Genomic DNA, 27917 nt, shown 5'->3' on the forward strand with positions numbered 1-27917 from the left:
AGTTTGAAAATTGCCCTATAGTGCCGGTTTGTGTCACAAACCGGTACTATAGGTCAGACCCCTTTAGTACCGGTTCGTGGCACAAACCGGTACTAAAGGTTAGCCCTTTAGTACCGGTTTGTGACATGAACCGGTACTAAAGGTGATCGTGGGGCCCCGACCTGACGCCAGCCTGCCATCACCCCTTTAGTACCGGTTCGTGGCACGAACCAGTACTAAAGGTTCAACACGAACCGGCATTAATGCATAGCCGTTCGAACCGGCACTAATGGTACCATTAGTGCCGGCTCAAATTCAAACTGACACTAATGTGCTTCATGTTTGACCATTTTTCTACTAGTGCTTCAAGGGTTTAGCCTCTCTGATCTCGTGGTAGATCTACTCTTGTACTACCCATATCATCAATATCAATCAAGCAGGACATAGGGTTTTACCTCCATCAAGAGGGCCCGAACCTGGGTAAAACATCGTGTCCCTTGCCTCCTATTACCATCCGGCCTAGACGCACAGTTCGGGACCCCCTACCCAAGATCCGCCGGTTTTGACACCGACACAAGGCATGCAAGGGGAAGACGACTATGTTGGAATCTGAAGGGTTACAAACAAGGCCTTTGCAAAAGATCCAAACGCCAGGAGATAATAAACCAACTCCAGTTTTTATATATACTACTCCAGCACAGAGAAACCCAACTCCTACTGATAATAAGTAGATTCCAGTGGCCAAAGAACTAGTCCGCTCCAGTCCAGGAAAAATATGTCAACTCAATTCTAAGAAGCGTGTGCGTATCCTTGCATCATGAAATTTTATAGCATGCTGATCATATTTTCTACATGTTTCTTACCCATCTCTCTTTTAGAAAATAAGCTTAACAGATAGAAGAATTTCTGCAATGGTATCGTTTATGAGGAAAGATTCTTGCAGGAATTCTCTATGCTCCAATGTAGATGTAAGTACCTATTGTATATCACTATATTTTTACATCAGCATGTATTTTGTTAATCGGCGTGAATCCAACCTTTATCTGATCTAAATTTAGTTGTAGCAAAATGTATGATTAAAGGCCACAATGTTGATTTTTGCAAGGAAATTTGCCTGGTAGTTTTGCATCCTAAACTGCATGAGTGTACTATCTCATATCAGTGGGTTTGAATACTTTGGTCCTGCAGTGGGTTTTTCAGTGTTTTTTTACTGTGTTGTCCTGTCGTATCCCTAGCTCTTACATCATACTCCCTCCGTCTGGATTAAATGTCGCAGAAATGGATAAAACTGGATGTATCTAGAACTGAAATAAGCCTAGACCCATCCATTTATTTCCGGATGGAGGGAATACATGTCAATATGTCATGCCTTTCTATTCTTCAGTACCTATTCCATCTCTGTTGTAGCATGTTTTATAACTGAATCACCATTCTTCTATATAAGGCATGCAAGGGGAAGACGGCTATGTTAGAATCTAAGGGTTACAAACCAGGTCTTTGCAAAAGATCCAAACGCCGGGAGATAATAAACCAACTCCATTTTTCATAGATACTGCTCCAGCACAGAGAAACCCAACTCCCACTGATAATAAGCAGATTCCAGTGGCCAAAGAACTAGTCCGCTCTAGTCCAACAAAAGAATGTCAACTCCATTCTAAGAAGCGTGTGCATATCCTCGCATCATGAAATTTTATAGCATTCTGATCATATTTTCTACATGTTTCTTACCCATCTCTCTTTTAGAAAATAAGGTTAAACGATACAAGACTTCCTCCATTGGGATCGTATTTGAGGAAAATATCTTGCGGGAATTCTCTGTGCTCCAATGCTGATGTAAGTACCTGTTGTATATCACTATATTTTTACATCAGCATGTATTTTGTTAATTGGCGTGAATCTAACATTTATCTGATCTAAAATTAGTTTTTACAAAATTTAAAGGCACTGATGTTGATAGTTTTGCATGGTAGTTTTGCATACTGAGCTGCATGAATGTACTATCTCATATCACTCACATTACTGAATTATAGTGCTTCTCTGGTTGCCCATTCATTCATTGTGTCAATGTTGCTTTCGTATTACCTTACCTGGCCGATGATAGCTGTGCCATATTGTGTTAATTTGGTGTAGGCTAGTTTCCCAAACGTTCGTTGTGTCAATGTTGCTTTCCTATTATCTGACTTGGCCAATGATAGCAATGCTAGTGTGTTAATTTTGTGCGGGCTGCTGAAGATAAGAAGACAAACTCTGAAAACAGCAAGGCAACCCCATTGTTTCTTTCCAGTAAATCTAGGCCATTAATATGGCAATAACTCATGATTAATCTATTTGGTTCCCATCCTAATTTATGTTATGATGTAGTGGTCGAGACACTCTCCACTATCAATAATACAAGCCTGCCAAAATCGCGATCTGAATCTGTTCAGTATCCTCTGTCTCGAATGCAACAGAATAAATGTATATTTGTGAACCAATTAATGGCTGAAGCAATGATGGAAAGATGAATAAGAGGTGCAGAGTCGTGCGACACAACAACTGATCAATGTTTTCAAAGACAGTGTAGCAAAGCAGCAAGAACTTGCCCACATGCTTATGGGCGTCATCTGTGCTGAGGTTGCAGATTGTGACGTTGTAGATGGTTAGGTTTTGCTCATTTATTTGCACGGGCATCAATCTTTGATTACCCAGTGGATGTAATTTCCTGTAATATATGCTGGATGTGCAACGTTATTTCCTGTATGCCGTAACTTTGCTTGATCGGTTTTGGTCCTATGCATAATTGCTCGTCGTAATGGGCTCAAATTATCTAATTTGGCCTAAAGACATGAACGAATTTTAGAGGGCCCATTAAGTTAATGGGCCGTTACTAGGCCGAAAGTTAATGGTCGGCCCTCTTACCTCCCGGGTCGTTAACATGCCGTTACTAAGTTTGGGCTACATATGGCTCAACTATACTGTAGGCCTTTAGCAGGCCGAAAGAGACAGCGGGCTTGTACTGGACCATGAAGAGCATGGGTCGCTAAGAGGCCGAAAGTCAGGTCGTATTGTAAACGGCCCAACTGTGTTGTGGGCCTTTAGCAGGCCGAAAGAGAAACCGGGCTGGTATTGGACCATGAAGGGCATGGGCCGTTAAAATGCCAAAACTAAGGTCCGACTACAAATGGCCCAACTCATTTATGGTCCGTTAACAGGCCGAAAGGCACACAGGGCCGGGAATTGGCCCAACACTTAAATGGGTCGCTAAAAGGCCAAAACTCAGGTCCGACTACAAATGGCCCAACTGATTTATGGGCCGTCAATAGGCTAAAAGTGACACCAGGCCAGAAATTGGCCCAACACTTAAATGGGCCGCTAAAAGGCTGAAACTCAGGTCCGACTACAAATGGCCCATCAGATTTATGGGCCGTCAACAGGCTGAAAGACACACCGGGCCAGAAATTAGCCCAACATTTAAATGGGTCGCTAAAAGGCCGAAAGATGTACATCCTGAAAATTGGCCCATCCATTAAATGGGCCGTTAACAGGCCGAAATCTCATCGGGCCGATATTGAGCCCAAATATATAGCAGGCTATTATTGGGCTTGAACTGACAATGGGCTGCAATGGTATCAAATCTTTAACGGGCCGTTGACGGGCCGAATTGGCACATCTCGTATGGGCCATGGGCTTAAATGGACCTGACACAAGTAGGCCTTATATGGGCCGACCTGTTAATTTTTATTGGGCCGGCCTTTTTCACCAGATTGGGCCACTGTTGGGCCGTGCCACGTGTCGACCTATCATAGGTGCCTCCTTCCAATGAGTGGATGACATCTGTCCCAACGGTGAGGCAACATGTGTTTCCTTCAGCCAATTAGAATTTTACACGTGGAAATTTCCCATTGGTCAGGGCTGTTAACGGGTTATCGGATCCAAAATCTGACCCGATAGCTTAACGGTGTTCCGTTACGGTGGATGCCACTTGTCGGTCACCCTTGATGAAAGCACTTCTGTGACACGCGATTTATCGTCATGGAAGTGGACACTTCTGTGATGATAATTTTGGTAATGTCATGGAACACTTCTACGACAGCATAGGTATGACTATCTTGATTCTGTCATAAAATCGTCATGGATGTACATGCATGACAAAAAATGCGACCTACTGTGACAAACACGTATCATCACGGAAGTGTATTTTTTTCTAGTGCACCCCATCAATACAACGTCTATTGTATTGCAAACTTCCCCCCCTACACGCAACAACATGGCGTCCTACTCCATTACCGTGCAGGCCATTGTGGATGCTCACAGCGTGTTCATCGACATCTGCATCGGCTGGCCGGGCGGGTTGCCCGATGCAGCAGTGTTGAAATGGTCAATGCTACACGCCCGCTGAGAGCTTGGCCAGTTCAGAGACAAGTTCCGGTTGGCTAGTGGCGCGAGCTACCCGCTCATGGACTGGATGATCATGCCATACAGGCATCAAAACCTCACGTGGATGCAGCATTGCTTCAACGAGCGTGTCACTTCCGCGCACGCAGTAGCGCGGGGCGCGATCCAGAGGCTTAAAGCGCGGTGGCAGTGCCTGCAGCGCCACACCGAGCTCAAGTTTCCGGACATTACCTACATGATCGGTGCCTGCTGCGTGTTGCACAACTTCTGTGAACGCAGCGGCGAGAAGCTCGACACCGACCTCCATTCTGAGCCCTCCCGGGAGGAGGATGACGTGGTTGACGCGGCCAAGGAGCGGAACAGAATAGCTCATGAGCTCCTCTCCGACAGCTTAGGCATTATAAAATGATGAACTACTTATCTTCCATGGAAGCATACCAAAAACTCCTATCTGTGAGCCTCTTTGGAGCATCGAGTAGCAGTTGTAATATTATCGGCAATGGCCAGTCTTTCCTGTTCTGGTTTGATAGGTGGATGAACGGTGCCTCGATGAAGTGGCTCCCGACATTGTTGTTGTTGTTGTCCCCTCGTTGTTGTGTACTCAACTAGATCAGGGAGTTAGGCTCTTTGCAACAATGCTTGGATCAGCTACACTGCGAAATCAGCTTATCTGGCTCTCTTCAGTGGATCAAGAAAGTTCCTAGGAGTGGAACAGCTTTGGGGCTCCGCTTAAATTCAACTACTTTGTGTGGCTAGTACCCTGGAATCATTGTTGGAGCTCAGAACGCCCAGCTCGTAGGCGATCGTGAGTAGCAATCTGGTTCTATGGTGGAGTGGTTTTCTGAAGCCTTACTTTGGTGAAGTAAAACCTTTTTGTACTCTGTTCTCTACCCCTCTGGTCTCTGCACATTCCGAATGTTTTGGTCAAAGGAGAGAGATGTCGTACAAATGAGGCAGTTTCGATCTTGAGGTGGAGAGGGACTGTAAAAGGGAAAATTACTACTACACGTTCATGACTATTTGTGGAGTATATGATGTCGGAATTAATCTTCAGTTGTAACAAACTGAGAGATAAGGTGGAGCTAAACCTCCCACGTACATGCCCTGATTGGGGGCATCAAACCAACAACTTGGTCTCGGTCCCGCCTCCTGGCACCTAATACCAAAAAGAAAAGGACCCCTCCTGTTGAAAAACAAACAATCTCACATGGGGGTAGGCCATGTCCTCTCTTCAACAACCGATCCTAAAGAGGTGCTCAAGGAGACGAAGACCGACTACCACCACCGGCCACCACCAGGGTAGTGCCGGCGGCGTGTCTACTCCGACCAGCTGTTGCATCCGCAACGGATGCCACGATGATCAAGCCAGCGGTGCTACTGGATTGCTGATGTACTTCTTCCCTGACCATCTCATCGGTGCTGGAGGATCAAGGTGCAGCCACGGGCTACACGCCATCTAGCAGGCATGGGGACTGCGCCCAGTTCCTGTAAGTTCTCACACTTCCGCTCATGTAGGTGTTCTAATCACGAGATTAATATCAAGTAATGTTAAGGATTTATCTAACATTGGTATCATGAGCAAGATTGATCTCTGTTAGAACCCTAATTTGCCTTGGTATGGTATTGGCCTTCTATAAGGTCTAATTTATTCATGTTCAGGTGATATTTTTTGCCGTCAAGGCTTATGCTGTTTCTGCTTAATACTTCCCGAACTAATCTGCATAATTAAGATTCCGTGAAGGCCCTATGATGTTTATGTTACCACAAATCTCATTTCATTATGGCTATAATGTGCTCGGATAGAATTTAGAAGGAGGGGAATTGCAAATTGTGGAAATCACATTGAAGAAAGCACTTATGTTTGCCAAAATTCCCTAATCCGAGCAATAAAAATGAAATCCCCAAATGTTTGTTTCGGGGCTCACCTTATGGCCGCGTTGGATCCTTCTTCCCTCCGGGATCGATCGTGCAATGGAGTCGATCTACGTCGCCGTCCCTCGGGACGACGCACGGAATGAAAGAAGTCGCCGACGGCGCGCTTACAGACGTGCACAAGCGAGGCCTGCGCGCCGCGCACGTCGCTGTCAGCGCCCTCATGCACCGCCCCCGGCACTCGCCCGCCGTCCGCGCTCGCCTCTCAAAGTCGCCGCCTTGAGCCATGTGCGCATCATTGGCAGCAGCTCTCGACGGAGGAGCGTGCCGGACTTGGTCCACTGCACGCTCTTCCGGCGAGGGGAGCCACCGCGCCGCCGTGGGCCGGCGAGCCTCAACCTCGAGCCGCCGCTCCGGGAGAATCGGGGAAGGAAGGGGGCAAATGGCCCTAGGGTTTGACCAGCGGCAGTTTTGTTCCGTCTGCGGACGATCCCGACCGTCAGTTGAATCGAACGGCTGAAATCAGCCCGCGACGGCTATTGTGCTTTCGGGCGACTAACAGGCCAATTTCAGCCGTGGGTTGAGGCCCAGGTTGTGTTGGCTCAGTATAAAGTTTTCTTTTTTATTTTAACGATTTTAGCTGTTGGATGGTTCCTTTTATGGATTGATGTTGGTTTTAGGCAAAAATAAGTATTGAGTCGCTTTTGTTTATTTTCAGTGCTTTTCATGTGTTCCAAGTAGACTGAAAATAAGAGGAGAAGGGGTGTTTCAAGTTTTCTGATAATGTTTTATGCACTGTTTTATTAAGAAACAATATGCCCAATAAAAAATGTGTGTAAGAGGTAATGTCAATAATTTTTTTATGGGCTATTGTGGTTTCCTATCGGCCAAATTATGTATTTTTAGGAAATTGGTATTTTTTGGGGTGCATTTGATTCATGCTGTTAATATTGGTGATAATTTTTATGCACTATTAATATGTCTTGATTGCCTAAAATTATGCTAAGGATAAATGTTTTAATTTTCTGAATCAAATGGACATATGAGAAATTTTATTTGGAAAATATTAATGTGGTATAATGTAAATGCCATTTATGGCACTTTAGTGGTGATATTTTATTTGTATCATTTTTAAAGTATAAATATCAATGTGGTGAAATGATATTTATCCTGATCATAATCTATATTGTTTCATTCCCTAATGTTTCAAATATTTTATACGAAAACTTTATTTGAGTTTGAAGTTTATGGTGATGCCATCCTAATGGCATTTCTTAATGATGTGATCATTTCCAATGGGTTGAGGCTAGTTCAAGGAGAATATGATGGTTGCATTGTTCGGTATGCCGCATCGCACTATGTGTCATAATAATATTTGGGCATTATGTCTACTGGGCAAAACAAAGTTTTTGGTTGGTGCATTTCATGTCATTTTATTATGATATACACCATTGAAATATGCATAAAGACTCAAAATAATGTTTATGGGGTTATGTTGAATCCCCTAAACAAAATTTGCTTTCGAAAGTAAATGTTGTCATTTGTTTGACAACTCGTATTTGCCAAATAGTGTTATGTTTTGAGTCCTTACGAAAAATTTATGTCCAGATTTTTATTTTTTGGAAAATGTTATGATAACTTGACGATAATATGAATGACATTTTTACTCTGAATGTCCTCTTCAATGTTTACTCGGTGGGAGTGACTTTTATTTTTATATGTTAATTCCAATGTCATTTTCATTGTATGTCATTGAGAATTCTAATGATAATTTTGACACTTAAGTTCAATATTTATATTATCGTTGCGAGATTTAGTGTCAAAAGGCATCACTATGCCTCATGGCACACATAATTATATTATGATGTTGTTTTATGTTAATGATGGCAGTTAATTTAGTCGTAGTTCTTGCTGGTCATTACGAGATTTTACGTCTCTCTGGTCAAAATGGAACCAACGAGAAGTTTTGATTAGAAAAATTAATGAGCAAATGTTCTAATGGCATATGATGATATTCTGGCCAACATTGATTATGTTTTCATGTGTCATTTACGAATGAGTAAGGTTCTTTTTTGTTATCTATCCAACGGTGATACAGATTAGAATAAACATTAGGCACCTTTTCATGGCATTGTATGGTTGGTTCATGCTTGTTTTTTTGTTATGATGATCATAAAGTTGTCTCCTCTTTCCAGCAATATTAATGATGTCAAACTTTTTTTTGGCATAGAAGAACATTATGTAAATAACTTTCCCACATGGAGAGTACAGATCATTGTCTCATGTAAGGAATCTCCCAACGTTTTTCTGCCACTAAGGTTGAAGGATGTTAATCATGATGATAAGGCAGACATTGCGAGAGGACGCATGCGCCATCATGCACATCACTAATGCAAAGGAGATTAAAGTCAAAACTATTGGATTTATTCCACTAGCTTTTGAAGATGACTTAATTCTTCATCTTATTGATGATGTTTTGTTCATGCTCCTAGTTATTGGACAACCTTAATTTCGTCTCTCGAATAGATGACGTGATTTTATATGTTATTAAGTCAACTCAAATTATGTAATGTTAGTCCCACCTATGGTGAGACGAGTTATGTTTTCACTAAATGAATCGTTTGTAAAGATTATATACTAAGTTACCATTGAAGATGTAAGAGAAGTGTGATTAATGAGACCTCATCAAAATTGTGGTCTTAGACCACATTTCGACGGGGGAATGGAGGTCTCATTTAATATGAGATATGGCGTTCACTTCTCCTACTTAGATCATAGCATGTACAATTAAGCAAACTATGTATCTCAATTCTCTAATTAAGATGGAACCAACGAGAAGTCTTGGTTGGAGAATGTATGAAAAACACATTCTAATGTTGGTTCTCTAATTAAGATGCAACAAGTCTTATTTAGAAGAATGAAGGAAAAATGACTCCTTTATCATGTTAGTGTGTACTTAGTCCCTTATGATCATTACAAAGCACATATGAATCCTGAAGTGGCAAGGTTGCTAGTCTAATGACCATCATGATGTAACATGTTGATTATATATGACCAACGTCGTTTATAATCATATGTCACACTTCACTCAAGTGGTAAGTTTGTCAGTATCATGTGGCTTGTGGTTATATTTCTGACTAACATCGTTTATAATCATTTGTCACAGTTCATTAAGTTCTTTTCCATCTTCAGCCCAACGGTGTTGTGGTTTAGAGCTGAGATGATTGTTATCAAGATTTTTGGATATATTTTCCATCTTCTAAATAAAGTGATCATCGGGGAACCTGGAGCGTATGAACATTAATCTTAAGGATAACCCCATTTGATCTTTGTTCATATGCATCAGGTAAATTGAGGGGAATTTATTTTTCTCTAATGCAACACTTATTGTTGAGACTCAACAATTTCCCTATGATCAATCATGTGTGTGAATGATCATCTTAGTGGCTTGTTGCCATATAGGATGAAGATTATGAGCTCTAATGATGTATGGAACTCCATAGAATTTCCTCAGTCAGTTGTTGTGATGTTTGTGTTATTACTATGACATGCTTTTGTGTTGACTTAGTTGATAATGTATGTATGACTCAACTGTATGGTTTTTTCATGGCTGAAGTTGACATAAGGCATGTTATCTAAAGAAATACAATTATGAGATAATACAAGCGTTGGGACACTCATACTATAAGACAAGGGGGAGTAAGATCACTACCTTGTGGAGATAGAATATTTTGGCGAGCCAAGTAATTTCTATCTTCTATTTGTAACATGAAGGATCTTGGTGATGCCTCATACTTTGCTTGTATTGAGTTTCGCCAAGATATAGGTCCAAAAGGAGTATAAGTTTTATTATGATGACATACGTTGATAGAGTACGGAAGAAAATATTACGTGGTAGTACTCTATCACACCTGCTACTAAAGTCAAGGGCAATAAATATGGACAGTTTAGTGTCCAAGGAACCATTATGAACTGATCAGGTAATGTTAGTTCCTTGTGCTTCAGCTGTCAGAAGCAATGTAAGTATTCAAATACGAACTTGCCCTATCTATGATCGGGATAATTGGCAAATATACAAGTCCAGAAATGGACCACTGGAGAAGCCGCGAAAAGTCTTGTAGATATGCGAGGCAATAAATGTTTACATGCTCACTAATAAGAAGTATGATAACCTTGATATCCTCGGTTATTCAGACATTGTTTCTGCGAGGTGTGTGGATATTAAATTTTCCACATTATGTTACATCCTCACTCTCGCATATGGAGCTATATCGTGGAAAAGCTCCATAATGACATTGATGGCATTAGAAATAATGCAATTTATGATGTGGCATGTTAATAGGCTATTGGGCAGGTTGTATGTCAAAGAAGTTATATTCCCGAAATTAAGGTGGTAGACAACATTCATAAAAACCACCTACTGCATTATGAACACACAATTTTCTATGCGAGTAACAACAAGTCAAATGGTGTTGCCAAGACCATTGACAATATGTTTTCATGTTGTGAAAGATAGAATCCAGGATCAAGCTAATGATGTTAAGCATATAAAAATGATTTGTATGTATTACTGATCCGTTTACCAAAGGCTCACCACCCATATTTATGATTATGTTGCCGGCATGGGTTAGGAAAGCTTTTTGATCCTAGAAATTAGGACCATCTTATAAACCAACTCCTGTAAAGTATTATGTTTTCCATTTTGAGATAGAATGATGTACTATAGGTAATGACGTTCAATGGCATCTCATTGGCCATTGTAACAATTTATTTTGGTGTGTTATTTCTATCGAGTGTGGGCTTATGATGTTTGTTAACCTTACGATTAAGGGGGGGATGTTGGAATTAATCTTCAGTTGCAACAATCGGAGAGATAAGGGGGAGCTAAACCTCCCACGTACATGCCCTGATCGGTGGCATAAAACCAACGACTTGGTCTCAGTCCCGCCTCCTGGCACCTAATACCAAAAAGAAAAGGACCCCTCCTGTTGAAAAACCAACAATCTCACATGGTGGGTAGGCCACATCCTCTCTTCAACAACCAATCCTAAAGAGGTGCTCAAGGAGACGAAGACCGACTACCACCACCGGCCACCACCAGGGTAGTGCCGGCGGCGTGTCTACTCCGACCAGCTGTTGCGTCTGTAATGGATGCCATGATGATCAAGCCAGCGGCGCTAATGGATTGCTGATGTACTTCTTCCCCGACCATCTCATCGGTGCTGGAGGATCAAGGTGCAGCCACGGGCTACACGCCATCTAGCAGGCACGGGGACTTCGCCCAGTTCCTGTAAGTTCTCACGATTCCGCTCACGTAGATGTTCTAATCACCATATTAATATCAAGTAATGTTAAGGATTTATCTAACATATGAATGTCCATTTTCTTGCTAGCTTAGCTAGGATGTTGGTGTGCCTGGAAGGAAATCTCAGATAATTTAACATTAATTTTTTACTATTACCATTCGGACTTGCCAGTAGCTTGATGCATACTTGATCTTCTTAACTCCACTAGGACGTCATGTTATGCTGGTTTCTGATGCTCGATTCCACTATTTGGAGATGGGCACCAGGCGATGACCTAGACGAATTAAAAATCTGGTTCCAAAAGTTCACTGGATTTCCTTTCATAATTTATTCTGCTAGTTGTTCTAATATACCACAGTAACTCTATTTCGACAATCCCTAAAAATAAAAATCCATCTCAACCAAAAAAAGGGGATACATAAATATATTAACTATCATCCAGAAGAAGAAAAGAGACGCTGGAAAGGAACGCCCATAGCTATGCTGGATCAGGTTTTACTTGGTTTCTCAAATTAAACCAGTGTCAACATCTCAAATTAACATCATCAAACTCAAATTACTCGTATGCTATTTCAAGAACATCAATACTAATTGTGCACACAAATATATATACTGATGTAGTAGAATGACCAAATAGGTGTTCAATTTTCGGGCTTGGCATGGGCTCATCCTACCCCAACCCTCAATGTTCAGACGATGCATGCATGCACGCACTTGATCTTCATCCCAAATAGGGGGATCCTAGATACTACCTAGTTGTCCTATTACACGATTCCATTGTTCCATTGTTCCATTGTTGGAGGAGCGGTCGGAGCATGTGGAGCGGATCGAGCATAATGAGGACATGATGCATTCTTGATTCGACAACCCTGCTTGCTGTCTGAGATGTGCACCATTTGATCACAGGACAATAAAACCATACGCAGTTTCGAACGAGTGAAAGCAATACCGGTTTGGAGAACATGTCTGTAAGTCTGTTTTGTTGCTTGGAATATGCAGACCGTTTTCTTTTTGCAAGTAAGACTTCTATTAATCAAGGATCTAGGGAATTACAATTCAGTTTACACAAGTCCACAACCTGTGGGGGACCAGAGCCCAACCAAACTACCGTTCTACCTTCAGTTCTTGCAAATTTAGCTAAATAATCGCTAACCACATGTTGGTTACGATTGATATGAAATACACTAGTTGTACGAAGGGACATCAAGTGTTTAATCTCATTCACCAAGGAGACAAATATAGACTTGTCCGTGTCTCTGTCCTTAACCATATTCACCGCCACTACAGAATCCATTTCCACACAAATCGCCAGCTCCGATCGCTGGATAGCAAGAGAAATACCCTCCATGCAAGCACATAGTTCGGCCTCAAGTGCATCTTGGCAGGAGAAGAGCACCCTGCAAGAAGAGAAAACAATTTTTCCAAGACAATCACGCAGAACCATGCCTGCTCCTGCTCCACCTTCCTCTGTCCATGATCCATCTGTATTGAGCTTGACCCAACCCATCGGTGGAGGAACCCACCTAACAGGTGGGTCCTGACCTATTATTTCATGTGGTGTTTTGGTACTAGCATAAGTTATTACAACTTTTCCCTTCAAAGGACCACACTCTGTGTTTTGAGCAATCGCAAGTAGTGAGTCAAGGTAGGTGCACAAGAATTGCTTTGATACATCCATCGGAGGTGGAATCTTGCCATGAACAACCTCATTCTGATTGTGCTGGCACCTCCATAGTGTGAAGAGTGTAGCATCGCCCGTTCAATCTCACTTAGCGGAAATAAAATATCAAGGAGCCACTCGGTCCCCGTGTTACTGATATCTCCCAATCTTGGGAGACGCAATGCCTCCCCTATGCAGTTCCAAAGGTCCACGGCTAGGGGACAGCGACATAAAGCACGGAAGGAAGATTCAGTTTCTCTGTCGCACACTGGGCACACATCTGACTCCTCTAGTCCTCGCTTGTGTTTATTTTCGCAAATTGGAAGCGAGTTCACAACCACACGCCATGCAAAATTCTTGATTGTAGGTGGGACGTTGCTACCCCAGATCATTTTCCAACATGTCCTACGACCATCAGGCGCCGAACTAGTTGCAACCGAAGTCATTCTACAGGTTTCTTCAAAAGCCATGTTGTAAGCAGATTTCATAGAGAAGGCTCCCAATCTTCCGGGTCCCCATGCAAGCACGTCATCTCCAAGTCTTGGCGAGGCTCTAATTTTTGGGATCTTTGTAACATCACATGGTAAGAAAATAGACTGCAGCAAATTTACATTCCATGAACCATTGTTGTTGAGCAGCTAGGAGATAAAACGGAACCGACACATGCCTTGTGGCGAGATAGGTTTATATGAGAAAGGCCTTGGAATCCAATTGTCTTGCCAAATTCTTATCTGCTGGCCATTGCCGACTCTCTAGATCAGCCCCTTCTTCAAAAGGTCTAGGCCATGAGAAATTGCCGTCCATGTGGATGAGGCGTTACCTGCAAACACAGTGTCCTCTAGCTTCCCATTTGGATAATACCGAGCTTTAAGAAGTTGAGCACATAGGCTATCCGGCTTTGTTAACAGTCTCCATGCCTGGCGCGCGAGTAGTGCTTGATTGAATATCCGAAAGTCCCGAAACCCAGCTCCGCCTTTACATTTTGGTTGCTGGAGTTTTTGCCAAGCCTTCCAATGAACCTTTCGTTTTCCTTCCCTCGAACCCCAATAGAAGGTCTGGGTCATGTTTGTTAAATCATCACACATAGAAAAAGGTAGTTTAAAAACACCCATAATATATGTAGGAAGTGCTTGCGCCACTGATTTAATAAGAACTTCCCTGCCTGGCTGAGCAAAATGGCCATCACCCCATTGGACAAGTCTTTTCAAGAGTTGTGCTTGTAAATTTTGAAACTTTCCTTTGGACATACGAACATTGGGTGTTGGAAGACCAAGTATTTCTCCTTGAAACCAGCATTCTGAATATTTAGAGTATCTCTCACCTCCTCCTGAAGATTGGTAGGGCATGCTTCACCGAACATGATTGAACACTTATTATAATTTAGAAACTGGCTTGTAGCTCTAGCATAAAGGTTAAGACAAGACTTAATTCTTTCCGCTTGTACACAATTTGCTTCAAAAAACAGTAGTGTATCATCTGCGAACAAAAGATGGGAGATTCCCGAAGCCCTACGACAAATTTTCACTGGCAAAATAATTCCAGAGTTCACCCTATTTCTGAGAATAGCAGATATACCATCAGCAATGAACAAAAATAAGAACGGGGAGAGTGGATCACCTTGCCGAAGCCCACGCGACGGTGCAAATGAATCCAAGGAGGTTCCATTTAATTTTACAGTATACCTCACTGATGTGCCACAAGTCATAATCCAGTCAATCCATCGATGTGAAAACCCCATCTTTTGCATCACTTGCCTCATGAAATTCCAATCAACCCGATCATATGCCTTTGATAGATCCACTTTGTAAGCACAAAATCCCTTAGTAGGATCCTTCTCCTATTTAATATGGTGGATGCACTCAAATGCAATCAGGGCATTGTCAGTTATCATCCTACCAGATATGAAGGCACTCTGCTCAGGAGAAATTATATCGTCCAGGAGAGGACGCAATCTATTAACCAAACATTTGGAAACTTGTAAATAACATTACAAAGGCTAATAGGCGGGAAATCGGAGACCTTGACTAGATTCGCAATTTTCGGAATAAGAATGATAGATGTCTCATTAACACCATCCTGCATAATACCCGTTCTAAAAAACTCCTTCACTGCTTTAATTATATTAGTCTTCACCACATCCCAATTCCTCTGAAAGAATCTTGCTGGATAACCATCTGGCCCAGGGGCTTTTAAAGGCCCAATTTGAAAAAGAGCATCCGAAAAATCGCTACAAAGTTTAACATTATCATGAACTGAAACAACTGAATTAAAAAGATCCAAAACCTCCGTGGCATCAAGGGTTGGGTCAGCAGCAAAGATGTCATGAAAATAAGATGAGACTACATCACCCATGGCTTTAGCATCTTTGTGTACAGTACCATTAGCATCATGTATCTTAGTGATTTTATTTTTTTCTCTCTCCAAACCGCCTTACTCTGGAAGAACTTCGTGTTTCTATCACCTTCTTTCAACCAAGTGATCCTCGATCGTTGTAACCAAATCATCTCCTCCTTGTAGAGTAATTCATTGAGTTTATCCAAAACCACTTGGATTTCTGCACTATCTGCATTCATATTCATTAGTTCCTCTAGCCGGGTTCTTGTTTTATTAATGTCCCTTGTGATATTACCAAACTTTTTACTGCTCCACTTCCAAAGGGACACCATAGTCTCTCTCAAAGCTTCATTGACACGGCATAGATCACCCATTGCACAATAGGCCTCCCAACCCTTGCGAACTAATTCTGGTAGCCCGGTGTCTCTTTCCCAAAATATCTCATACCTGCGTGGATGCACTTTACGTTGTTCCTGGTCCGGGGCACCATTGAGCAATAATGACACATGATCAAAACATGGAGACGCAAGGTGCCGCACACTGTAAAAAGCGAACAGGTTCCGCCAAGAATTTGTAGCCACCGCTTGATCTAAACGGACTCACACATTTGCTGCACCAGACCTCATATTGTCGTAGGTATAGGGCACACCCGAAAAACCCAGGTCCACTAAATCACAAAGCATCAAAGTATCCCGGGAAGCTACCATTTGTGGTTTAGGGTGGGGTGTAAGGGACATATGTTCAAAACTCCAAAACGCCTCGTTAAAATCTCCGATTACAAGACAGGGTAAATTAGATTGTGCACTCAAGTCTTGTAAGGTAGACCACATAAGATGTCTATTCTCCACCCTAGGCTCTCCATACACCCCGGTCAATTTCCATGGCTCACCGTTCGGTTTAGTTATGACAAAAACATCAATGTACCGATCATCCTTCCCCAGCAAAGTAACTTGATACGATTCATGCCAGTATAACACCAAACCACCACTCATGCCCGAGCTATCCACACCTTCAAAACCCTTAAGGCCGAGACAACCCCTATATCTCCTCATCTAACTAGCTTTCTGTCGAGTTTCACACAAAAATACAAATTTGGGGGAATGCGACTGCACCATCGTCGCCAAGTCTCGAACTGTCCGGGAATTCCCCCCTCCCCGGCAGTTCCAACTCAGGGCATTCATTGGCCCGGACGGCGCCCCTCTAGGGAGCCCGCCAAAACATCATTATCATTGCTAATCACAGAGCCATCATCTCCTTTTAACTTCTTCCTCACACTTTTTTGGGTGTATTAACACCAGCAGGATCCGATATTACAGTCTCTGGATCCTCAACAATCTCGTCACTGTCCAGGGCATCCTTGGAGCCTCCTTGGTGTACTGGAACAATAGCCAAACTCGTACCCAAGTCACCAGGGGCACTTAGAGCATCTCCAGCCATTGCACCCCCCCCCCCCAAGTCGCCCCCTATGGGCGAGCCGGCGATACAATCGACGCTGGGGGCGGTTTTGCGCCCAGTCGTCGCCCCCAGGTCGCCCCCAGGCACCGATATTGGCCCACTTTTCAGCCCCCTTTCGGCGAATAAAGGGCCCATATGGGCGAGAATAGGCCCATATTCGGCGTGGTTCGTCGTGGCTCGTCGTTGAATTATGAACATAAATATTTTTTATCACATATTTCATCACAGAAAAATCAAATAGTTCAACAAAATAGTATAACAACAAACAGTTCAATACAAATTATATAGTTCAACAAATAAAAACTCATATTCCATCACACGTCATGCCCGGCGTTGCCCTTGAGCCTCCATAGGTGCTCCACCAGATCATGCTACAGCTGATGATGCACCTGTGGGTCTCGGATCTCCTGACGCATACTGAGGTAGGCAGTCCAGGTTGCCGGTAGTTGGTGATCAACTTCGGCTAGAGGACCCTACCTGTAGTATGGTTCAGTGTTAAACAATGGGTCTTCTTGCTCGCTCTCGATGATCATGTTGTGCAAGATGACACAGCAAGTCATGATCTCCCATATTTGATCTTTTGACCAGGTGTGAGCAGGGTACCGTACAACAACAAATCGAGATTGGACCACACCAAATGCTCGCTCGACATCCTTCCGGCAAGCCTCCTGCACCTTGGCAAAGTGGGACTTCTTGCCTCCTGGCACAACGTTTGAGACAGTCTTCACAAATGTAGACCATCTCGGATAGATGCCATCAGCTAGGTAGTACCCCTTGTTTTATGCCGCCCATTGATCTCGAAGTTCATCAGAGGAGAATGACCTTCAACAAGCTTGGCAAAGACAGGAGAGCACTGCAGCACGTTGATTTCATTGTGAATTCCTGGCATACCAAAGAAGGAGTGCCAAATCCAGAGGTCTTGTGTGGCCACCGCCTCAAGTACCACACTGCAACCGCCTTTGGCGCCTTTGTACATCCCCTACCAAGCAAATGGGTAATTCTTCCATTTCCAATGCATGCAGTCGATGCTTGCAAGCATCCCAGGAAATCCTCTTGCTGCATTCTGTGCTAGGATTCGAGCAGTGTCTTCCGCATTGGGTGTTCTCAAGTATTGCGGTCCAAACACTGCCACCATTGCCCGACAGAACTTGTAGACACACTCTATGCTGGTGGACTCAGCCATGCGCCCATAGTCGACGAGTGAATCACCGGGAGCTCCATATGCAAGCGTCCTCATCGCTGTCGTGCACTTCTAGATCAAGGTGAATCCAAGTTTGCCGGTGCAATCCATCTTGCACTCGAAGTAGTTGTCAAACTCCCGGATGGAATTCACAATCCTGAGGAAGAGCTTTCGGCTCATCCGATAATGGCGCCGAAATGTTTTGTCGTTGTGAAGTGGAGCATCGACGAAGTAGTCGGAGTAGAGCATGCAGTAGCCTTCAAGACGATGTCGGTTCTTTGCTTTCACCCGCCCCGGTGCCGAGCCACCTCGCCGCGGCTTTTCATTGCTCTCCAGCAGCTGGGCGAGGGCGGCGAGCACCATGAGATGCTCTTCTTCCTGGACGTTGGCCTCGGCTTCCTCCTCCAGCAGCGCGGCGAGCGCTTCCTCGTCATCTGAGTCCATCGCCGAGACAGGCAAATCGCCGAACACCTTGCGCCCAGTGGGCGTGCACCCGCCGCAAACCAGCCCCTCCGGCCGAAAACGGCGGCCGGAAATACTCAGCTGCTGTTGGAGGGGCTGCCGCGGCGAACCTCTGCTATTTTTCCGGCGAGGAATGGCTATCTAGTGGTGAAGGGCGGCGGGCGGCGCCGGGATATAGCTAGTGGCGGTCGAGAGCGCGGGGGGGGGGGGGGGGAGGCGAGTCAGGGAAGAAAATCTTGACTTTCCACCTGACGGTGTGGGCCAGCCGAGCTTTTCCCTTGCGCCGGAGCCCCCGATTGCTCCCAGTGCGCCGGGTTCGGCCTGCGACCGCCGGGCGAAAAAAAAGGGCCGAACCGGCGCTTTTCGTCATCCTGGGGGCGCGACTGGGGCGGGTTTTTTTGCGCCGGCGTCGAAAAGTGGCCTGTTGGGGTGCGGCTGGATATGCTCTTACTATATCATCCGGTCCTCTCTTCCAATGCGTATTTAGCAAATTACTTCTCACGTCTTGGCTTGATAGAATAGTATTTGTTGCACCTGGAATAGAATAGTATTTGTTGCACCTGGATCCTCACTCTCCATAGTTGTCCTGTCGTATCCGTAGATCTTGTGTTTAACACACTGTTATACCTCCAATTATTCACAGGGATCCCATCCGAATTAGTTGCATCATTGGGCGGGGCACCTCTGCCAACACCCCGACCGAACACTGCTCCACCTCTGCCTCTTCCACCCCCTCTACCTGATCCACGACCACCTCCTCTTCCTCGCGATTCATCTGCCAGTGAAATCACCCCATTCAAACTTAGACACATCATGCTCACCAGTGCCACACTCCTCATACCTAGGACTGGACACGAGCCGAGCCGACCGAGCTTGATCCGAGCCTGGCTTTGGCTCGCTCTGGAGCGGCTCGGCTCGGCTCGGCTCGCTCAGCCAATGAGCCTACTTCAAGTGGCTTGGCTCGTTTTTGGTATGGCTTGGCTCAGACCGAGCCGGCTCGAAAGCCAGCTGCCGCCAATCTTCATTTTTGCTTACAGAAGACAGAACCTCTGTATATAGTCCACAATCTTGATTGTTTTGCAGCAATTAAACCCATATTTTGAAAATAAAACGGTTTATACTGCTTAAAATGAAACATCCAGCAGTATATTGTTTTAAGAAATGGTCATAGTAATTAAAAATAAGCTTTCTTCTATGATTTCTTCTACAAAAATTGTAAATGGAACAGATATGTGAGGAGGAATTGAGCAACATTTCTATTGAATTTTGGACAGCACATCCTTTGAACTTTACACAACAAAACATCAAATATTGACAGCGAAACAAAGAAACTTTCACTATCCGCAAACTCATCTGAATCTGATTTGTCACCAACCCCAGAGGGCACCTCAAACAAAGTATCTTGATCTTCCTCGTCCTCGTCCTCATCCTCTTCCACCTCTTCATGATCCTCCTCCGCTTGCTTATCATGCTCCATTGCCTAACACACAAAAACAACACACACATGAGCTTGGACACACATATATTTGACTTTTGGATAGCAAAAATAGCACACACATTAGCTTGCACAAACATATATTTGAGATTTGGACACCAAAAAAAGCACACACACATGAGCTTGCACAAACATATATTTGACATTTGAATACCAAAAACAGCACATACGAGCTTGGGCACACATAAATTTGACTTTCAAAAAGCAAAAACAGCACATACATGAGCTTGCACAAATATATTTTTTGCACGGACATACCTGGGAAGATGTAGCCTCCCTCTCATAGTCATTTGTGGAGCCGGAGGCAGCGGCGATTTCGGCACGCACGCCAGCGCTGGTGGGGTCAGGGGGACGTCGAGGCGGTGGTCCCCGAGACCGGCAACTTACTCTTCATAATGGAGTCCAAGGTCCTCTCTTCCTCCTTCTCCTTCACATTCTCCTTCCCATTTTCCTTGTCTATTGTGGCGACGATAGGCCTCTGCACACATCAGCAAACAACAAACGGTCAGTCATCAACAACAGTAAACTAATTACACATGGAATCAATGTAATTTCCCAGCAAGTAGATTTTTTTTCAAGCTACTATGCTACAGCAAGTAGATCATCAACAATAGAAAACTAATTACACATGGAATCAATGAAAATTTCCATCTACCAATCCATTCTGCCCTATAACTTCATCCATCCATGATCCATCCATCCGGCTCTTCTAGATCTAGCCCTACAGTCTACAATACATCCATCCACGATCCATCCATCTAGCCCTACATCTACCTGACTGCGTCCATCCATCCATCCATCCATCCATCCATCAGATGTGTACTAGTGCAGACACCTACGGCTAGGGTTTGGGAAGTTCATCCATCGATCCATCCATCCATTGATCCATCACATGCGTACTACTAAAGTTTAGAGAGCTGCGGCTAGGGATTGGGAAGGAAGAAGGTACCTGCTCCGGCTCGTCACGTTCCGCGAGAAAGCAGGGGAGGCGTGTCCGTCTATGTCCGGTGTGGTGAGCAACGGTCGCGCCGCCCGTCGCCGTCGGTGCCGAGTCCATTGCTGTCGGTGTGGCGAGGAAACGCGGCATCGCTCGTCGCCGTGGATCCAGATTTGAGGCGTGGCGAGAGAGGGGCGAGGCGGCGCAGAGCAGAGAAAGGGAGAGACGAGAGACCGGCTGTGGTTGCTCATTCCCTAATGCGCTAGCCATTGTGATGGACGGTGGAATTGGGTTGGGCCGCAAGCGAGCCACCGAGCTGGACCGGCCAAAACTCAGCTCGGCTCGGTTGCAAAACGGGCTTGTTTTCAGACCTCGGCCCGCTCACTAATCCTATCGAGCCGAGCTGTATCGGGCCGAGCTGGAGCGAGCTTTGGGCCGAGCCAAAAAGCTCGCTCGTACGTCCAGTCCTACTCATACCAGTGGCCCAACAAACCCCAATTGTTACAGAAAATTGGAAGTTTCTCATATTTAACCATACACCAGTCCTTTCCTCCCCGTGTGGAGAGAAAGCGCTCAAGCTTTTTGCTGACATCAAGATTAGCTCTAACACGGACAAAAGCACCAACATATCCAGCCGGCAACTGAATTTGCACCTCAAGGATCTTCCCCAACTTCCTGTACATACCTTTGATCACCGGCTCATTCAAGTAATTGTCCGGTAGACCAAAAATTCTAGCCCACACAGCTACTTTATCCAGGACTATCGTTCTAGGATTTGTATAGCTGTCATCACTGGTAGAAAAAGGGCCTGTTGTCCCGGTTCGTAAGGGCCTTTTGTCCCGGTTCTTGAACCAGGACTAAAGGGTCGGTACTAATGCCCTGTCCCTTTAGTCCTGGTTCAATCCAGAACCGGGACAGATGGGCCTCCACGTGGCCTGTGCGTGGAGCCCAGGCAGGAGACCCTTTGGTCCCGGTTGGTGGCACCAACCGGGACCAATAGGCATCCACGCGTCAGCATTTCTGTGGCTGGGGTTTTTGTTTTTTTTGAAAGGGTGGGGGGGTTGGGGGTTTTGGGGGGTTAATTTAGGTGTTTCATATATTGTGTTAGCTAGCTATAATTAATAGAGAGAAGTGTCCTCTCTTATGTCCGTGCTTGGTCGACGCTACGTACTATACATACGTATAGAGAGGACTAGACACGCTAGCTAGCTAGTAAGCAAACGAAGGAAACAGAAGATCGTCATGAACATATATGCATACAGAGAGAAGTGATATCGACCACTTCTCCGAAAGATTGGTCGAACAACAAGTTCTCGTATATCTATCCGACACTACCGGCTACATATATACAATAATTATCTCTTACAAATATAATCATACGGACTCATGGTCCACATAGTATTCTCGGTCTTCAGCGATCACGTGGTCAGGAAAGAATGTCGCCAATTCCTCTTGAATTGCTCGCATGCGAGCTGGTGCTAGGAGTTCATCCCGCTTCTGAAACATCTAATTTGAAGAAGGGGGTCAATACATATATATATGAATGAATGAAACTCAACACAAATGATGGTAATAAAATAAAATTGTGAATGTTGTTATTTACGTACTTCATATTGTTCGTCAGTGTAGCCCCACTCACAGGTCGTGTGGCGGATGGACTCGCAAACGTAGTATCCATAGAAAGCATTCCCTTATTCCTGCCACAACCACTTTATAAGAAATAGAGGTCAATCAAACTGATAAGCAAGAATGCCAAATGGTATTGATGAAACTAGCGCTTGAATCAATAGTAGATGTGTGGAGCATGCTACTATAGTACTTACTTTCGGGTGTCTAAATTGCAGCTTCTTCGGGAGTCCTGGAGCTTTTTTGGAGAATTTTTTCCAAACCCTGCCAGACAAAGAAAACAATTACTTGATATATCAGGAAATGAACAAAGTTGCTGATATGGTGGATAATGATCGATTTAACTTACTTCTCGAGCATTTCAGTCATGTCTGCATAGTCCTGGGGATATTTTCGTCTTGAGTCTAAGACGGTTACTAGTCCCTGCTCAAGCTTAATCTCTAGGAGAATATAGTGGTAACTGCACACGCATGCATAACTCATCAATTACATTACTATAACCTTGACTAATATATAAGGGAAACCGAATACGCACAAGACAGTAACACTCACCTGAAGTTGTAAGGAAAGAGTATTATATCTTTGTTTTCATTTATTACCAACGATCGTAGCAAGTTGGCCTCGGTATCTGTGGCATGAAATTTAACCTGAGTTGCATCTATGAGATATGTGTTAATGAACCCAATATCACCGACTTGTCTTTTCTTCAATTTGGTGATCTTCAATCTGCATAATATATTGAGGATGATTATAAATACATGCAATGAAAGAGCTGAGCTATATATAGAGACTTAATGACAGAAGTAGTACTACTTACAGACAGTAGCAGGCGACCGTTGTTTTATCGAGGGCCAATTGATTGAAAAACTGAAAGAACTCCTCAAATGGAACAGGCAACAGTTCAATTCCAATGAGGTCATGCTCCTTTTTAACTTTCACATACAAAGTACTCCTCCCCCCAGAGTCTCTGCAGATTTTCAAGTACCAATCATGCAATCTTCGCATCATCGTTGATAGAGATCTTTCATCTTTGACGAGAGGCTTCCCGTACTCGTATCTTTGTATCTGCACCTCCATGAAATCATAATGTACATCGTCGGGCAGGTAATCGCCAAGATTGCTATAACCGGGCACCATCCTCGGATCATTAGCGATGTTGTCGCTAGGCACCTTGAGCGGGGGGCACGATTGCTTCGCTTGTTCGCCGAGCTGGGCAATTTGTTTCCCAGCTCATCGTTCTTTCAGCCTTTGATCACTGACAGTACTTCCCGGCCGCTCCGCTTCGGCAAATTCCTTTCCAATAATGCGCTCATAGTTTCCTTTCGGTGGAGACTTGGGTGGTTTTGTCAGGGCAGCCAGAGTGCACTTCGCTTTCACTGGATCTACCTTCTCCTCCGGAGATGGATGTTTCTTTGCTTTCACCCCTTCAAAGTAGTTCCTCACTTCTTCTCGTGCGATCTCGGCGTTCTCCTCCGGGGTCCTCTCATATGGTAACTTCTCTGGAGTCTTCAGAGAAGGACCAAATCTGTATTTCCTCCCGCCTCTGGCTGTACTTCTAGACGCCGGTAGAGCAGACGGAGCGGTTGTCTTCTTTACTTGCTTACGAGGCGGAGGAGAAGGACTACGACGCGCCGGAGCAGCCGGAGCGGCGGCAGGTCTCTTCCGCCCTTGCTGATGATGCGGAGAAGGAGGAGGCTGGCTTCTCGGGTGCTTCGGCGTAGGCGGAGAAGGAGGCGGAGTGCCGCCACGCGCCGGAGAAGGAGCCGGTCGAGTGCCCTGATCGTCACTCGCCGGAGGAGGAGGCGGTGGAGGAGGCGGAGTGCCCTGACTCGCCGGAGGAGGAGGTGGAGTGCCCTGACTTGCCAGAGGAGGAGGAGGAGGCGGAGGCGTCCAGTTCGGAAGGTTGATGAGCTCCTTCAGCCATAGGCATGGAGTCTTCAGAGCAGACCCCAGCCTAGTCTCCCCTTCACTGGTAGGGTGGTCAAGCTGGAGGTCCTCAAATCCCTCCGTTATTTCATCCACCATCACCCTAGCATATCCTTCTGGAATCGGCCGGCAGTGAAAAGTTGCACCGGGTTCAGTAGGGTAAACAGAGCCAATAGCCGCCTTGACCTTCAAATTCATCCATTGCGTCATAAGGTGGCAATTTTGAGACTCCGTGATAGCATCCACGGGATAGCTGGCAGGAGCCGTCAAGGCATGCTCCGGCTGAAGCAGCTCGGTGGAAGCCATGCTGCTTCTCCACTGAGATGGCGGGGTAGCTTTGGGGGAAGCTTCGGCAGTATGTTTGCTGCGATTTGCTTCTCGTTCCTCTATCGCTTGTACCCTTGCTTGCAGCGCCTGCATTTGGATCTGCTGCAATTTTTTCCTCCTCTCCTGGGATTTGTAACCGCCTGTGTCCGGAAACCTAACCTTCCACAGAATGGAGCCTGGCGTGCCTCGTGTCCGTCTAGGGTGCTCAGGATTCCTGAGGGCCATTGTGAGCTCGTCGTTCTCTCTGTCTGGAAAGAACGTCCCTTGCTGCGCTGCTTCGATATACTACTGAAGCTTCCTGACTGGTATGTCCATTTGATCGTTCGTCCAAATGCACTTCCCTGTTACAGGGTCCAAGGTTCCGCCAGCCCCGAAGAACCAAGTCCGATAACGGTCTGGCCAGTTAATTGTCTCTGGTTCGATCCCTTTATCAACCAGATCATTCTCAGTCTTGGCCCACTTAGGCCAGGCTACGAGGTAGCCACCTGACCCCGTGCGATGGTGATGCTTCTTCTTCACAGCATTTTGCTTGTTTGTCGCCAACATCTTCTTACTCTTTTCCGATGTCTTGTGGGCCACAAATGTGGGCCAGTGATCTCTGATCTTCTCATATCTGCCCTTGAATTCTGGTGTCTCATTATTTTCGACAAACTTATTCAGCTCTTTCTTCCACCTCCTGAATAGTTCCGCCATCCTCTTAAGATCAAAAGACTTGATTAATTGCTCTTTAACTGGCTTCTCTGGATCATCCTCTGGCGGTAGGGTGAAATTTGACTTCAGTTCAGTCCAAAGATCATTTTTCTGCATATCATTGACATAAGACACCTCAGGGTCTTCTGTAGCCGGCTTTAACCATTGCTGGATGCTGATCGAGATCTTGTCCCTAACCAAAACCTCGCACTGAGCAACAAATGCGCTCTTTGTCCGGAGGGGTTCAATCGGTTGGCCGTCGGGCGTGATTGCTATGATCTCAAACTTTTCATCCGAGCTCAACTTTTTCTTCGGGCCTCGTCTCTTTACCGAAGTTGTGTTCGATCCGAGGGCTAGAAAAAAGAACAAAGACTTAATTAATATGTGTACATACCAAAACAATGAATGCATCAATTAGCTAGTCAACAGAAGCTTAACTAATATATATACCTGGCCGGACTCGGTTCGGTCACCGGAGACGTCATCACGGTCTCCTTCTTGCACCGGCATTGGGTCACCGAAGCCATCCTCATGGTCTCCTTCTTGCACCGGCATTAGGTCACCGAAGCCATCATAATCATAGCCAGCTGCTTCCAGACCATCGGTGTCGTTGAGAAACAACGAGCAGACGGCATCACTTCCTCGTGCGATTATGTCCCCCAACAACTCTTCTTGTACTTCATTTCGGGCGGTGTCCATAGTTTCTACAAATATTGACAACATGGCAATTATTATTCAAACATGACAGATGGATAAATTAGTGGCAAATGTAGAACTAATATTAATTAGTGGCCTCGACACTGCTTCTCTAGGGTTTGGGGTGGCCTCGACGCTGCTTCTCTAGGGTTTGGGTGGCCTCGACACTGCTTCTCTAGGGTTTGGGTGGCCTGGACAATGCTTCAAGGATAAAAAAAGAAGAGGAAGAAGAAAAAAAAAGGAGAAGAAAGAATAGAGGTACTCCTCTATTCTTTCTTCTCCTCTTTTTTTTTCTTCTTCCTCTTTTTTTTATCGGGAACGAGGGTCGTCGAGGGTCACCGAGCAGTAGAGGAAACCCTAAATAGCAAGTATCGTGGCTGTGAGATACATGTGGCCGTCGGTATCAGACACTACATCCACGTCCCACAAGTGACGTGGGCGTCGAAGCCCGCGTCACTTGTGGGACGTGGATGTAGTGTCCGACACCGACGGCCACATGTATCTCACACCGACGATACTTTCTATTTAGGGTTTCCTCTACCGCTCGGCGACCCTGACCCTCGACGACCCTCATTCCCGATAAAATAAAGAGGAAGAAGAAGAAGAAGAAAAGAGAAGGAGAGGAAGAAGAAGAAAAAAAGAGGAGAAGAAATCTTTCTTCTCCTCTTTTTTTTCTTCTTCTTCCTCTTTTTTTATCGAAAACGAGGGTCATCGAGGGTTGTCGAACGGTAGAGGAAACCCTAAATAGCAAGTATCGTGGGTGTGAGATACATGTGGTCGTTTGGTGTCGGACATTACATCCACGTCCCACAAGTGACGTGGGCGTCGAAGCCCGCGTCACTTGTGGGACGTGGATGTACTGTCCGACACCGACGGCCACATGTATCTCACACCGACGATACTTGCTATTTAGGGTTTCCTCTACCGCTCGGCGACCCTCGATGACCCTCGTTCCCGATAAAAAAATAGGAAGAAGAAGAAAAAAAAGAGGAGAAGAAAGAATAGAGGAGTAGAAATCCTCTATTCTTTCTTCTCCTCTTTTTTTTCTTCCTCTTCTTTTTTTATCCTCTTCTTCCTCTCTTGTTCGACGACCCTCGACCCCTCGGCGACCCTAGACCCCCTCTCAACCCTCGACCCCTCGGTGACCCTCGATGACCCTCGTTCCCGATAAAAAAAGAGGAAGAAGAAGAAAAAAAGAGGAGAAGAAAGAATAGAGGAGATCCTTTTTTCTTTTTCCTCTTCTTTTTTTATCCTCTTCTTCCTCTCATGTTCGGCGACCCTCGACGACCCTCACTCCTGATAAAAAAAAGAGGAAGAAGAAGAAAAAAAGAGAAGAAAGAATAGAGGAGAAGATCTCCTCTATTCTTTCTTCTCCTCTTTTTTTTCTTCTTCCTCTTCTTTTTTATCCTTTTCTTCCTCTCATGTTCGACGACCCCCTCTCGACCCCCTCTCGACCGTCGACCCCCTCTCGACCCTCATATATAAAACATTTTCTTCCTTCTATTCCTTCTTCCTAAATATATAAAACTTTTTTTAAAATGAAACTAACCTAAAATGTACTAAATCAGAGAACATATATAGATAAAAAATTCTAATTA

At 44.8% G+C, this 27917-nt stretch overlaps 1 pseudogene; it reads left to right on the plus strand.

Moving 5' to 3' along the window:
• LOC123191477 (protein ANTAGONIST OF LIKE HETEROCHROMATIN PROTEIN 1-like) overlaps positions 1-4762 on the plus strand; it is a 10345-nt pseudogene extending 5583 nt beyond the window's left edge.
• Positions 4763-27917: the final 23155 nt, after the last annotated feature.

Source organism: Triticum aestivum, chromosome 2A, assembly GCF_018294505.1.
Source record: "Triticum aestivum cultivar Chinese Spring chromosome 2A, IWGSC CS RefSeq v2.1, whole genome shotgun sequence".
NCBI classification, from domain to species: Eukaryota; Viridiplantae; Streptophyta; class Magnoliopsida; order Poales; family Poaceae; genus Triticum; species Triticum aestivum.